Source organism: Saccostrea echinata, unplaced genomic scaffold (genome assembly GCF_033153115.1).
Source record: "Saccostrea echinata isolate AGI-Se365-2 ecotype Australia unplaced genomic scaffold, CSIRO_AGI_Sech_v1 ptg000016l, whole genome shotgun sequence".
Lineage (NCBI taxonomy): Eukaryota > Metazoa > Mollusca > Bivalvia > Ostreida > Ostreidae > Saccostrea > Saccostrea echinata.
Window position 1 is genome coordinate 25,226,183 of NW_026889765.1, and position 16,412 is coordinate 25,242,594.

Genomic DNA, 16,412 nt, shown 5'->3' on the forward strand with positions numbered 1-16,412 from the left:
GAGGGCCCCATTTAACTTTTGAACAACAAAGCAGCCAATAGAATTATTTATTCTTTTTCTAGATTTCTCTGCAGCTTCACTGGAAATCATGTAACACCAGTATTTGCGAGGGAGTATATTTGACCATACTAGGAGAATGTTAGGTAATTTTTTTATAAAGGGAGGCTAATAATGCCTTCATGGCTAATTGTAGTTTTTTAAGGGGCTGAAGGCCAATACTGTTACCACCACAGTGAACTATTAGTACTTGAGGCGTATCATTATGCCGATTTATCAAACTGAAAATGTGTTGATCAAGTTGCTCCCATTTTAGTCCCCCAGATCCAGACCAGGTAACATCTATCTTTGAGTGCTCCAGAGACAAGTTTTGGCCAATTGTTGAACGTATGCAGTAATCTTCAGCTCGTCTGATAATGGAAGATCCAACGATCAATACCTAGCAGCAAGTCCCTCCAAACTTAGCTTACAGTTAGTAAGACTGACTATTTACAGGACTACAGTGTTCGGGCGAACATAAGACTTGAATGCGTTGGATTTCCATCTACCCATTGTTTTAATTTCTTGCTCTGGAGTACCTTGCATATACAATGAAGTTGCCGCCCCTATGCGAAATGAATGTGATTTGAAATATCAAGCTTGAGGAATGATAGAGCTTTCTTTAGTACTTGATTGAATTGATAGTATGACATGGGCGAGCCATCCAGGTGGCATAAAAACTGAGATGTTTGAGTTTGTGATGGTCTATAACTCTATGGGTCATGGATGCTTGAATGTTGTGAAATACAGACCTGTTTACCCAAATTTTTGTCTCTCAGTATTTTTCATTAGATTTGTCAGTGAGATTTGGCATTTGCCCGTAAGATTTCACTTTTCATCGACTGTACATATATTAGTAGAAAACAACTTCATTTCTGATTACCAAAACATGGTTTAATAACAAAGCAAAACGTCATACACTGCTCTCTTTTGAGTGATTTCTGTCATTTTTTAAACCACCGCGTTTTGGCAACTTAAATGTTTGAAAATTTTCTCTTCTTCAGCGATTAAAAAGCGTCAAACTGAAACAGATAACGAAAACTAATTGCTAAAATCTATATGAACGGATTTTCTTTATAGCAAAACGTAAGACGTATTTTGGACTGAAAATCCGTACAAAATACGGCGAAATCGTAAGAGTAAACAGGTCTGGAAATAGGACCTGATTTTGCTTTGCGCTGTTATTAGCATTGTAGTACCCTTGCCATGCTGATCTGTTTTGGTTTTCCCTAATGTGATCAGTATGGATGATTGCGAGATGGATACATTTTGTATTGACAAAGGGGAACTGGAAGGGTTTGCCTTAGTGGTAGATATCTCCCCGACTCTAAATAAAGCGAAGAATGCAAGGCCATAAGAAGGGGAGAAGAGTAATTTCTCGTAATAATTGCGGCATACGTGTTGCAAAGAATCTATTATCTTAATAGCGGAATTCTTATCGGGCTTCTTGAGTCTTTTCTATGTTTGAGTTGTTTAAAACCATATGGAGCATGGAGCATTTTCTTGACTATGAAAAATTGACATGGGTCTTGGAAGTTACCTAGTTTTATGTTGAAGCTTAAGCCTGCTAGGTAGGTTTTGGCTGTAGTGTATGTTGTCCCCCTTGATGATAGGTAAGCAATATAGTTTATTAATTGGTCTACGGGAGGGGGCCACAATTCCTTTAAGTTGAAAAGTTTTCTGAATTGTGAAAATGAGTCGAGGCCTTTCTGGAATATTTCTTGAGTGTTATGAAAGACTGGCGCTCTGAGTAGCTGTTCAACTTCCTGCTCAAATGATTCCAGAATTCCGGAGGATCCTGGCAGGGATAGTAGTCTGTGTAGGGCCAGCTTCTTGAACTTTAGCCACTGAAAACGAGATATTGCATCAGCAATAGAATTAGAATGACCTGGTATGTGTTCGCAGCGCACTTGGATATTGTGTTTTAATATTTTGTAAAGAAAGGGTCTAAGAAGGGACATAACTCTTGGTAACTTTGATGTTTTTTGTTGATTATCTCGACAACTGCCATGTTATCAATATGCACAATTATTTTTTTTGCCTTGAAGTTTGTGGCCCCATATGTAAATTGCAAGAGCGACTGGGACCAACTCCAGATAAGTCAGATCTCTACAATCATGATGTGACCATTCTGAGGGCCATTGTAGGTAGGACCATTGTGTACCAAATATGACCCCACACCCGAGTGAGCCAGAGCTGTAAGAGGATATGTGGATAGTGTCCTTATCTGACAGTGAATATCTGGGAATATTGTAGTGCCCTTAAAGTCAGACAGGAACTCGAGCCATATATCTACATCTTCGCGAAGTTCCCTTGATATAGTAATATAATGGTGTTTTTTGTGTCCCTGTGATAGGCTGTCATAGAATCGTCTACAAAAGGCCCTTCCGGTAGGTATTGCCTTGGAAATAAATGCCAAGGATCCGACTAATGATTGCATTTCTTTAAGTGTAATTTTGCGACGCGAGGCAACATTTTGAAGTTGGGCTTTAAAGGCGTCAACTTCATCTTTAGAGACAAAAGTGGTTTGGTTGCTGATATTCATCCCTAACCCTAGAAATGTTAGACATGTTGTGGGACCTTCTGTTTTTCCCTCTGACAAAGGAACGCCGAGCGTTTCGCAAACTGTGTCAAATGTTTGCAAGAGTTTTTTGCACACAAGGGTGTTTGCGGGCCTGCAAAAGGAAATCATCAAGGCAGTGGACTAATGTGTCAATTTTGGCTCGATCTTGTACAATCCAGTGAAGGGCTGTCGCAAATTTTTCAAATGTGGCACAAGCTATAGAGCATCCAAATGGGAGGCATTAAAAATATAATAATTTTTAAAATTAAAGCCAAGCAGGGAGAAGTCTTCGGGGCGAATAGGAAGGAGTCTGAATGCACTAGAAATGTCTTTTTTGCCTAGTAGGGCTCCCTGGCCCAGTTCTTTTATCATTCTTTCTGTTGAGTCAATGATGTATAATGAACAGTTCATAGATCTGGGTCGATGAAATCATTAACGCTACTTCCCTCTATTGGGCTGCACTTGATATTTGACATGGGCATATTCTTAAAGGGCCCAGCTATTCTGCCTAATTTTACCTCTTGATCAATTTTTTCTTGAAGCTGATGTGGATTTGTTTGCGCAGATTTCATCTCTTTAGATTTTTGGAATTCCCGAATTCCCGAATAGTGATTGTTGGAACCATATTGATTGATTGATTGATTGAATGTCGTTTTACGTCCCATTTGAGAATTTTTCACTCATATAGAGACGTCACCATATACCGGTGAAGGGCTTCAAATTTTGACCTTTACTCGGCACTCAGGGCCATTGAGCAGTGAGGGATCTTTATCGTGCCAACGCCTGCCGTGACACGGGGCCTCGGTTTTTAAGTTCTCATCCGAAGGACCCGCAACTTTCACTTCAAAGTGCCGAGCGCATGGCGAAGGAACAGTTGCTACCCATTTTTTATCGACTTAGGTCTGTCGCGGCCGAGATTCGAACTCACGACCTCCCGATCACGGAGCGAGCGCTCTACCGACTGAGCTACCGTGAACGGTGGGAACCATATTGAAAACCATTGATTAATTCATGAGCTACGTGTTGCAATGGATAACTTTTAAGCATTGATTTTAATATGTTAACGTTGATTGGTGTTGGAGCCAAGTCCCAGAGGTCTTGGGTGGTTTGGAGGAAGCCCTCTACCCTGAAATCTGCTTGGGGGCTGGCGGGTTTGTTCGACTAGGGAAAGTCGAAAGCTCTCTGTGCGAAATGGCTGATTGTTGTGCCAGCGGCAGTTTATGAGTGGGTGACTATTGGAGCATTTTATGCAAGCATGTTGATAAGTGAAGTATGGTCTGCCGCATGTACCTTTGTAATTGAAGTCAAAACATTTGGGTGATTTGTATGTATAATTAGGTGCTTGCTGGGATACGGTGGTTTGGCCATGGGTCACGTACAAAAGCCACAGTTCTGCATCAACAGACCCCCAGTCCAGTGTGTGGTTCCTAGATCTCTTTAACCTGAACTGTATGTCGTAATTAAGCCAGTTATAATTTGTTGATCGCTGTGCGCCAGTGCGTATGATGTTACTGTATTTAAGGATTGACTAAAAGTGTTCTGGGAACTTAGTTAAGTATATGCTGCTAAATATTAGGAATGCATTTGTTCATGTTTTAATTGATGTTATTTTGATTTCCTAATGTTTAGGTTTCAAAACTAGCTCACCATTAACAAATGCCAGCTGTTGCTGGGGCTCGTCATTTGGTTTGAGGGGGAGCAATTTGTGCAGGTGAATGAATGCATTATCAAAGATATTTTGCCTCAAGTTATCCGAGACATGCATCTGAAACGCTGTTTAGAGCATTTGGTGTATTTGCGTCAAAATTGATATTAGTACATGATAGTGATGTACCTGCAGAAAGGACTGAGGTGTCAGACGCTGCCATTATTGATGTAGCTGCTGTCAACACTGGAGTTTGGGTTGATAGAGCTAGTGCTGTCAACGCTGAAGCTTGGGTTGATGGGGCTGTTGCTGTCAACACTAGAGTTTGGGTTGATGGAGCTGGTGTTGTCAACACAGGAGTGTGGTTTTCCTGGATGCCATGCTGGGTTGATATGACTGGTACTGTGGGTGCAGGTGTGACCTGGTTCTGTCGAGTTGTAGTATTAGGGATTTTCGCCTTTTTGGCGGCAGCTTGTGCGCGTCCGGGTCTTGCGTATGGTGATTTGGAGACTCTTTCTGTACGAAGCATTTTTCTGCAAAACAAACGATTGTGTAATCTCGTGTTTACCATTGTATATAACGTTTTCTATAAATTAGTTGCTTGAGGCTGTGCCAGCAGTACCGTTAACTGAACAAGAAAAAACAAAACTAGTTTAAACCGATTTCTTTGTTATAGTTGAAATGCCGCCTTTGAAAGATGGGGATCTTGAATCAAGCCAGCTAAATCCGCTGGCATCTGAAGATGCTGAGGCGAAGGAAACGCCCAATTCGCTTCCAATGCCTCACCAGGTGTTTAATACATACCCATGCCCTGTGGATCGATACTTATACAATACAATACTCTTCTTGATTGAGATGGGGCTTGGAGCTGATTTCTTGACAATGATCTCTGTTCAAAATTTATGAAGCGGAAAGGATGTGCGCGCAAGCGCATTTAATTACCTGGGGCTATTTGGTTGAAGCCAGACGAGTTATCGCGCTATTTTTCTTCGATAACTGGCACTTACCACACATAGCGGTAATGGAATTATTTATTAAACGCCCTTTGTGTACTATATATTTTCACCATTAAATTGTAATAGCTATTTCATTTGAATGTTCATATTTAGTGTTATTTTTGAAACACTTTGTCCCATGGGTAGGGCATTTTCTCTTTGAAAAATTTCCTTCACACATCCCCAGATAGCAAGACATTGTTGGGCCAACGTTGGCCCAATTTTTTTTCCAACGTTGGCCCACTGTTGGTAGTCCTACGTTGGACCACGGTCATTTTGCTGATCGGCCCAACGTTGGTCCAACATGATGGCATATTGTTGGGCCAACGTAGGTATAATTGTAAGCCAACTAACAGCCAACCTTAACAACTGGTTGGTTAGGTTGGCCCAATGTTGGGCCTTTGTTGAAATGTCAGATGGCATATTGTTGGGCCAACGTAGTTATTATTGTAAGCCAACTAATAGCCAACATAGAAACAACATTTTCAATCGGTTAGTTAGGTTGGCCCAACGTTGAACCTTCATTGAATGACTGGTCCGATATTTACGGTTTATTGGCCTTAAGCTTCTTTCTGTTGGCCAATTGTTAGATGAAATTTACATCTGTTTAAATAAATTGAATGAATACTTCTTAAAAATACATTTATAAATAATTCTTTATATAGACCTTTCTCATAATTGTTTTAAAAAAATAATACACACTTCAACCTGTATTCATAATGCATACACGTTCAAAGAAAACATTACAAGTGATTCACTGTAAAATTATTTTATAGATATATATCAATTCAATCAGAATTTACAAAATTACTTTTAAAATCGATAATGGTGGAAATGTATGAAAAAATATTAATTTAAAGTTCTTAATCCTGGCTCACTTCCTCTATCACTGTCCTTTTGTTTTGTTTCCCGCTCTTTCTTTTTTCCTCCCTTTGTCGCCTCCCCAGGCCTCCATCTTGATCTTGATCTCATGAATACAACATGTACAACGCTCATGAAATAATTCATAATTTAGAGCTAAGGATTTTAAAACTAATAAATAATAATGCACCCACTTAAAAAAAAAAAAAAACAGAACAAAAAACTTTTTGGTGCTGTGATCACTTTAGTTCAAAGATAAGAATTAGTGAAAATATCAGATCTAACCAGATGCAGTCATCCAATTAAAAGCAAGGACAGCGAATGTACTCTATTATTTCAGAATGTGCATCTAAATTAATGTTTTGCAATCAAATAAGCTTGCAACACAACAGTTCAATGGGGCAACATTGGGAACATAACGATTTAAGAACTTGGAACCAACGTTGGCCCAACGTAACGCTCATCAGCTTACATGGACACATCATTTAGTTGGCAGTACAATAATTGGGCCAACATTGGCCCAATATAAATATCCCATCTTGAAACACTTATACATGCTAACATCGGGCCAACGCTGGGCCGACGTACTACTACCAACTTGATTAGACATTTTCAGTAAGGGTGTATTACAAACGTTGGGCCAACGTTGGGCCAACATTAGAATCTTAACTCCCTTTGAAAGTTGAGCGAATATAGAAGTTGGTTACGTTGGACCAACGTTGGGCCAACATAGGAATCCCAACATGATCAAGAAGGTTGACATGGTTACATTGGTCCAACGTTGGCCCAACGTTGTCCATCCAACGCCAACCATACAACCATTTACCAATGTTGGCCCAACGTAGTCATGCTATCTGGGTCTTTAATTCATTAAGTTTAAAATGATAATTTTAAATGATTCATGAATTCTTGTTTCAATGACGTTGAACAAAGAATGTCTTAGGGAATTGATGATTGTAAATCTCTTCACTATTTATTATTATGGAACCCAGCTGATATTTTGCACAGTGTTTTCTGATTTCTATTGGTAGAATTTTCATCTTTCTCTGTACTGGACATAATTTTCTCTTGTGTTGTCAAGTGATTGAGCAGCGCATAATCCTTTACTTCATACGTTCCTCATCACTGAACTCTGTAATAATCAGACGTCCATCGGGAGCAGTTTTTATGCCTTGTTCACACGGAGAATTTAATTCTTCGAATTTAGCGTAAGCTACTGCAAAGCGCATTAGTTAACTTTACTGTGCATCTAATTACTTTGCATTAACTTCACGTGAACGCATGTAAAGCTAATTCAATGTAAATTTTGACGCATGCATATTAAAAAAAATTAAGTCACATGCCACATGTCGGTTTTCAGATACATATACTTATATATATTTTTCTCCCACTCATATTAAGGACAATGGATCGGAAATTGACGATATACAAGGCATTGTAAATGTTTTTAATGAGCACTTCACAAAAATTTCTAGCAATTTATTAACTACTTTACCAAAACATAGCTTGAAACCAGAAAAATTAAAAGAATTCACAAAGTCAAAACTTGGTGATGTAAATGTATTTAGCCTACTTGCTATAAGCCGAGACGAGGTCTTATCAATGCTACGTGCACTTGACATTAATAAATCGGCAGGTATAGATTTCATTGGTCCGCGTCTCTTAAGACTTTCTGCGGATATAATTTCTAAGCCTATAACTCATCTAATTAATACTAGCATTACTAATGGCATCTTTCCTTTACATCTGAAACAAGCTAAAGTCACCCCTATATATAAGAAGGGCGATAAAAATGATCCAAGTAACTACAGACCAATATCTATTTTACCGACTCTGTCAAAAATTTTTGAAAAGCATATTGCTAATCAAGTACGTGAATTCACCAGAGCTTTTGACCTCATTATGAGCTCACAGTCTGGTTTTAGGGAATTCCATTCTTGCCAAACGGCACTAACCAAACTTACTGACAGCTGGTTGCATGCAATGGACCAAGGAAATCTCATTGGAATAGCATTTCTAGATTTCAGTAAAGCATTTGATTTAGTCAGCCATGATATCTTAATTGAGAAATTAAGACACTATAACTTTGATCCACTTGCAATTAAGTGGTTTCAGTCTTATTTAGATGAAAGGACCCAGAGTGTTAAAATTGGTGCATGTTCTTCCGATATTTTACCTATCACAGCAGGGGTGCCCCAGGGATCTATTTTAGGTCCACTACTATTTTTATTGTATATAAATGACCTTCCTTTATGTGTTAATCACTGTAATATTGATATCTTTGCAAATGATGCAACTCTGCATTTATCTGACAGCAATGTACATAATATTGAAACATATTTAAATTATGATTTATGTGAAATTGAAAATTGGTGTATACAGAACCAAATGATTCTGAACACGAACAAATCAAAATCTATGCTTATGTGTACACAACAAAAGAGGTCAAAGTTAGATATTCCAGAACTTCATACAGAAATTTCTGGAGAAAAACTGGAAAATGTTGAAGTTGAAAAACTCTTAGGTGTTCAGATAGATCAAACTCTTCAGTATAATTATCATGTAGATACAGTTTGTAAATCCTTATCATACAAGTTATTTACACTTCGTAAAATTAAGAAATTTCTTCCATTAAGTACCAGAAAACTTTTCTAAAATGCATACATCTTGCCTTCAATAAACTATTGTCTTACGGTTTGGGGTATATGCATCTAAAACTAACATTGAAAGAGTCCTTAAACTTCAGAAACAGGCTGCTAGAATTATTCTTGATGCAGCACATGACGAACCATCAAAACCATTGTTTGAAAAACTGGGATGGCTAAATGTGTTTAAATTAGTCACGTTACATAAGTGTATTTTATTGTACAAAACTTTTTATGGTATGAACCCTGAATACCTCCAGGACCTTTTTGTTTTTCATAGCCATGATTCATATTCCCTGCGTTCAGAATTAAATTATAATCTTCGTTTACCAAAACATCGAACAATTCTATTTTCAAATTCAATTCAATATTCAGGTGTACATTTATGGAATAACCTACCATTAAATGTAAAATTGTCACCATCTTTACATATTTTTAAAAGAAATGTGGAAAAAATTATAATTAGCCAACGTCTGTAAATATATGTTTGTATATTTCTTTTGTTCCTGTTGTAATATTATTACTTTTGTTTTTCAACTATGTCCCCTGAACTATAAATATTGACTTATTTATCTTGAGCCTATATTTCATTAAGTTGAACATTATATTACATTTAATTATTCATGAATTGATAAACTTATCATTACATGTTTTATCTTTGATTGTATCATTTTATGTAATATGTTGTTTGAAATTTAGAAGGCCCCGGGGAAGAATAGTACCTTGTACTAATAGGGTTACCTTCTCTAAATAAAGCATTATTATTATTATTATTATTATTATTATTATTATTATTATTATATCTGCTGTTTTTGAGTGAGAAAAAAAAACAAGGAAAAAGTATGTTATACTACAAAAGGGTGCACAGACACTACGACATATTGTCTGATGTATATCTCTTCGATATTAGGTGACACAATTTGCATATGACCCCTAAATCGGACGATTTTTAGTAACCGGTTACTCGCTTACTGTTCCGATCGAGTACCCGGTTACTAGGGTGATTTTTCGTTACAGTTACCATACAACTATTATTTATCTTATCCTTTACCTATCGGTAGAAATAAAACAAATGTAATGTATATGAACTATATTTACAATTAAAAACTCAAACACACACTAATTACAGTGTATCTTCAAAGAATTTTTGATTAATTGATTTTAGATGTCACCCGAAACGGACAGTTTGTTTTTTTTTTAATTAAGAAAATAATTTTATCGACACACGATATTTACAATTAAAAACTCAAACACACACTAATTACAGTGTATATTGAAAGAATTTTTGATTAATTGATTTTAGATGTCATCCGAAACGGACAGTTTGTTTTTTTTTTAATTAAGAAAATAATTTTATCGACACACGAAGAAGACAGATATTTAGTCGTCAATCACCATTTTCACAATTATGGCTCTCGCTACGTGTTCCTTTTCAGCCTCTAATATTTGTCGCGATTAAGGAGAATTAAAATACCCACAATTATTGGTTGATTTATAGAGTGTCCAGTAAATCGCTGGTTTCCAAAAAATGTTTGAATCTTCGGTGATTTCACATATTTGTAGTCCCACTCGTACACAATAACTCCGATTCAAATAATTTACAATTTACAGATCTCGAATCAGCTGTTCTATTCAAATACTTCCGAATTCTCGAAAGGGACGTTAAAGAACCTACAAACAAACAAACAAATACTTCCAAGCTTTATATGTCTGCGGCGGCATCTTATTAAATTATGTTCCTTTGACTAACACAGGTGTAAATGAGTTAATTATAACTCAGGTCTTCGAAACTTTTATACCCCTGGCAATCAAAGCTGTCAATTATATAAACTGTGAAAGCTAATCAAAACAAATCAATGCCATTTGTGAACCACTAGATCAAGTCTAACGGTAAATAATTTTACGGAAATGTGTTTTTATATATTTATAAACAATATAACATTTATTTTCTACATATTTACTATGTAATGTATTTTTATCCGAGTAATCGAATAGCAGTTTTACTAACCGATACTAGCCGATACTCGCATCGTTCGACGGTTAACCGGTTAACCGGGTATTCGTTGACAACACTAAAAAAATACTATAATTAACTATAGTTTACTATAGCTAACCATAGTTAACTATAGTGATAACTTTGACACTTTGATTTACTATAGTGATCACTGTGACACTATAGTGATATCTTTGAAAACTTTGATTTACTGTATTGATAACTATGTTAACTTTGATTTACTATGGTAAAAACTTTGATTTACTATAGTGATCACTTTGAAAACTTTGATTTGTTATAGTGATAACTATGACAAAATAGTGATAACTTTAAAAACCTTGATTTATTATAGTGATAACTATGACACTATAGTGATCACTTTGAAAACTTTGATTAATTTTAGTGATAACTTTGACACTTTGATTTACTATAGTTTACTATACTTAACTATATATTTTTTTCTGTTAGGGACGTCATAATAACTTAAATTACTATTATCATTAAACTTCCCATCTCACTTTTTTATGTCTTTCTTTTCTTTTTCTCCTTTTGTAGCAACGTGAACTATTAAAGAAAAAAACACTCAGGTGTACGCAAGTTATAGCTAGCTATAGGTTATTGACATGTACAAGAGCTACGGAATGTATTAACATGAAATCATAAGAAAGAAATACACACAACGTATTTCATTTTGGTGAAATTGCTCTTACATTTTAATCTTTTTAAAATATACAAAGAGGATTGCATCACTCAGTGTTTTAACTCCTAGTAACTCTTAATTTAAAACACAAGTCAGTTAATATTATTATAATAATCTTTATCAGTATTATCTGTCATGATTTGTCGAGGGCATTTGTGAAGGCTGTTGGGTCGAAGGAATACATTTTGTCCCATTCCTCTTGTAACCAGGCCAGTTTTGGTCTTGTTTCCTCGTCAGAGTCTGTGTCCCTTCGAAGTTATGCACACTGCAACATACAAGATATAGACATCACAACTGGGTAAAGCGAAACTGGATCTGTCAGAGGCAAAGAAAAAATAAATCCACATGACTGTATCTCTTATCACCTGGATAAATTTTGTAGACTACTTCAAGATATTTTTCGAAATATAAACACATTCATTTGTATATGCTTTCCCTTAATTAACAATATCTTAATCATGTGTATCTATCATCGGAAGGATACACTTTATCAAAGGATTTATTGTGGGAATTAACCATTTAAACATATTACATTTTCATAACTGGTCGATGTTCTCACCCAACCCATTTTAAACCAGTTTCGAAAATAAAATACATATGTTTAAGATTGTAAATAAGAGAGGCTATTTTTCAATATCTTTCATTGTATTTACTGGACTGGAAAGAGGTTAGAATGCATAAAATTTACCAAAAAGGCCCCTTCTACAGAGGGATTAGATCCTTTCACCATCTGTGTATGCGTATTTCCTAAAATTTATTTTAAAAGTTTTTGTTTAGATCTTAGTTTTTAAACCTGACCATTCTCATATTTCTGAGTGCATCATGTTTTATAAAAATCAGTGGAGATCACATTGACCAGCAGAGGTAAAAAAGTGTAACAGTGGATCAGCTTTTTGTTGCAGACTCAATGTACCTTGTGTATAAAATGACACTTATAAAAGAATGAACAATGAGATATGGAGATAGGGAACAGTATTCAAGCTCAAAGTCCATTAAAACGATTAAAACCGGGAGCAGAGCAAACACGGACCTCCAAAAACATCAGAGATGGGATCAGGTGCCATGGAGGAGTGAGCATCCTCTGCTGACCGTTCACACTCGCCGTGTACTCCTTGTCATGATCAGTAAATACCGGAAAAATTCGTCGACAATTCAGTGTGTAAATAATGGCTTAACAATTCGAATGAAAAACGTCAGTAAGCATATCATTTAATGATCGATTATATTTGCTGACAATGTCATTGTTATTAGTAAACATGCAATGCAGGAAGGCAAAATAAAGTTTTCGAATTGTGACTATAAAATGATCGAAATGATCCATGGACAATGAAGGTAGAGATTATCTAAGATTCGCCTTTCAGGTTGCGATTTGAAGTGTTCCTGGTCACTCTCCTCTTCAGAATGTTCTACTCTCTTTCTCTTCTCCTTCTTTTTGGTCTTCTCCTGTATCTTCTTAATATTAAAAGAATTTTGTAAATGCTTGGAGGTGTTATACTGAAGGTTGTCTCTTGTCTAAAATGTGTGATCATAGCAACTTGCGAAGAAATTTGTGACAATGTGAAATGCATGCTACATCAATCGCAGAGTTGTTTCTTATTGGATTTTCGTGTCAGTTACTCAGTATATTGGTATGTTAAGGACTACATACTTTTATTTAGATTAAAAGATGAACAGCGTGGTTATACGAACTTTCATGCTCTTGTTCTCACAAAATTTTGTCTATCGAAAGTTTCGAAATAATAATGACAACCGGAAAACCAAAAGAAAGGTGAATAAAATTAAAATAAAAATCAATGTGTTGTGTTGGAAAAGGTTACATTAATATTAGACTCTGAAGTGTCTTTAATGCTCGGAAAGACCAAAGTAGGAAAATGAAAATTGGTAAAATTGAACAATTGAGAAAAAATTGTAGTAATTGAAAGAAAAATTCCCCATAATATAAATGTACTTGACATTCGTCCAATCATGGAAAAACCAAGACTGAAACGAAAATAAAGTACAGTCCAAATGAAATTAAGATAAAGAAAATATATTTAGAGGGAAGAAAATGCGCAAATTTAGGGGCAAAGTCCCTATAGAATTTTGATAACTGACTTTCATCTGAACACGGAAAAAAAAAACCAAGATAGCGAGGGAAAAAATCGGAAGGAAAAGCGGTTGAAGAAAATTAATATTAAGAAGATGTGTTTAAACGGAAGAAAATGCACAATACAGATGTATACTTTATTTCTGACCTTCGTCCGATCATTGTAAAGATTTCGAACAGAGGGATAATGGCGGAAAGGCGACCAACAGAAAATTAAGACGAACAGAAGATGTTTGAACTGAGAGAATGCAAAAATGAAAAAAAAACTTTATTATTAATTGATTAATATGTTTTCTTTCACTTATTTTTCAACAAATGAAATCATTATGCTTAACATTTTCAAAGAAATTTTAAATGTCAGGAGAGAGATAATGATTTTCGTTTTAAAAATTTATATGAATAACTTCATATTTCATGCAGTTGTGAAAATCATTAAAAGCAAGAATACAAAATCAGTCGTGTTACAAACACACAGACTTGCATGTTCCCTTGTGCACAAGATGACTTTAATGCAAAAATAAGTTTTAAAAACTGAATGGCAGAAAAAAATCAATTCTTAATGAAAATATGATCAACAAGTGAAATATATAATTCAAAGTACATTTATTCTCAATCTTTAAATATCATGAATTGAGAATACCCTAGCAGTATTTTACATGAATAATCTTGATAAGGTAAAGAAGCTTACAATATAATATTAAATGATACGCGACGGCATGAGGAGCTCACTGCTATTTAGAGATACTTCACATACAAAGTCTGGGAAGAAAGAAATAAGCTCCAATAAATAAACATAGCAAATAAATTGAAAATTTAAAGAATATTTTTGGTATTTATTAAATGACAGTACATATAAATATTCTTTTCTTTTTTTTCAATTTATACATGTCCTTATTTGTAACGTCGAATTCAAGTGTTTTTTTTCTTTTCTGAGAATGAAGAAAAAGGTTGCAATAATCTAAAAAAACAATGATATAATATAGATAGAGCACAAAATGTACATGTCAAATAAGAAGTCAGGATCCATTTTGGTGCTAACACACTAAATTTCCATTGTTATTGTAGAGATCGATTGACCGCTTCTTAGAAACTTAGCCACTTTGCCAACTTATAAAGTAATATAGAAAGTACGAGAAAGAATTTTTTAGGAGGCATTTCCTTATTTAATTATAGCCTGGATATTTTTATGTATTACTATAAAATAGCGTAATTTGAATTCATCCTGAATTTATTGTGGAAAGACCTCAATTAAGCAGGTGGGTTTATTCGTGTTATTAACAGCAAAATTTTCCTCCACCATAACTGTCCACATTCATTTCTTTGAGCATGTACATTTTCTTTAGCTTCACATTTCATTTCTCAATAACATTTTTTTGTTGTTGTTTAAAAATTTACTATCATCTATAAGTTGTAAAATTTTTGGGAATATTATTTAAAAGTTATAATATGGCAACATAAGTTTGCTTTAAAATTATATTATTTTTTAAAGAATTCGTTGCTCATAAGGAAAAGGATCGTAAATATTTATCTGACTTCAGAAATACTAAGATTACTTGTCAACATTTGTTTCAATCAAGTTTTGTAAAATTATATAAGAATACAAAGAATTTGGAAGAACGGTATTTGATTAACCAATATTAAAATTATCTATTCAGCATGATGTGTTTGTATTTTGGTGGCAGACTACAAAATTTCCTTTTTAGTTAACATTTCGACCTTATTTTTCTAAATATATATATTCTAAATATAATTCAATATAGATAATCATTAATTGACCATCCTGAATTCCGTTTTTGTTTTGTTTGTTTAACGTCCTTTTCGAGAATTTTTCACTCATATTGTGACGCCACCACTTGCCGTTGGAAAGCTTCAAATTTTAAACCTAAACTCGGCACTCAGGGCCAGTAAGCAGTGAGGGATCTTTTTCATGTAAACACCTACTGCAAATAGGACCTTCGGTAATGCGAAAGACCGATCCCTACGTCCTGCAGTGTTATTCGAGCCTAATAGATCCTGTTAGTGCAGTGTACATTCAATAACCTGAAATTATTACGCATTATGCCTAGATAGCCTTCCAGACTTACTTCATTTTAATGTGGTCGCCCGCGTGGCGCAGTGATTGGAGCGTTTGCTCTAGAGTCTTGGAATAAGGAGTTGATCCTTACGTTGCGGGTTCGATTCCCACTGCGGGACGTGGAGACCGGTCTTTTGGGTAAGACCGTATAAAATGAGGTCCCGTGTCGCAGTAGGTGCTGGCACGAAAAGCGTCTCTCACTGCTCAATGGCCCTGAGTGCCGAGTATAGGTCAAAATTTGTAGCCCTCCAACGGCAATTGGTGGATCTCCATATAAGTGAAAAATTCTCGAGAGGGACGTTAAACAACAAACAATCAATCAATCATTTTATGTGAACATTGATTATAAGACAGAAATTACATTAAGAGAGAAAATACAAATCAAAAATGTCACACTATTCTGTATTTTATGACCTTATTTATATATATTGCAATGCTTCTAAGTAATGCTCACGTCTTACCCAGACATTAAAAGATTTCGTACATTTGCTAAAATTACAGAAGCTCTGTTGCAACCACTATTAAAATAACGATCACCATTTAAGGAATGTTTTTAAGTTTTGTGTGAGTCATTGGTGTGTAAATCACACAGACTTGTCACGTAGGCATATTTCATGAAGCGCGCTAGCAAGTCTGTGTGATTTACACACCAATAATCACACTAAACTTAAAAACATTCCTTATATTTACATTTTACAAGTTCAAAAGCAACAATATTATGCTCAATATTTGAATTTCTTGCTGCCCTATATCGTTACAATTTATTAACGTCTCTGTTGCCTCATTGTGACGTCACTTTACCGCGAGTTTCACC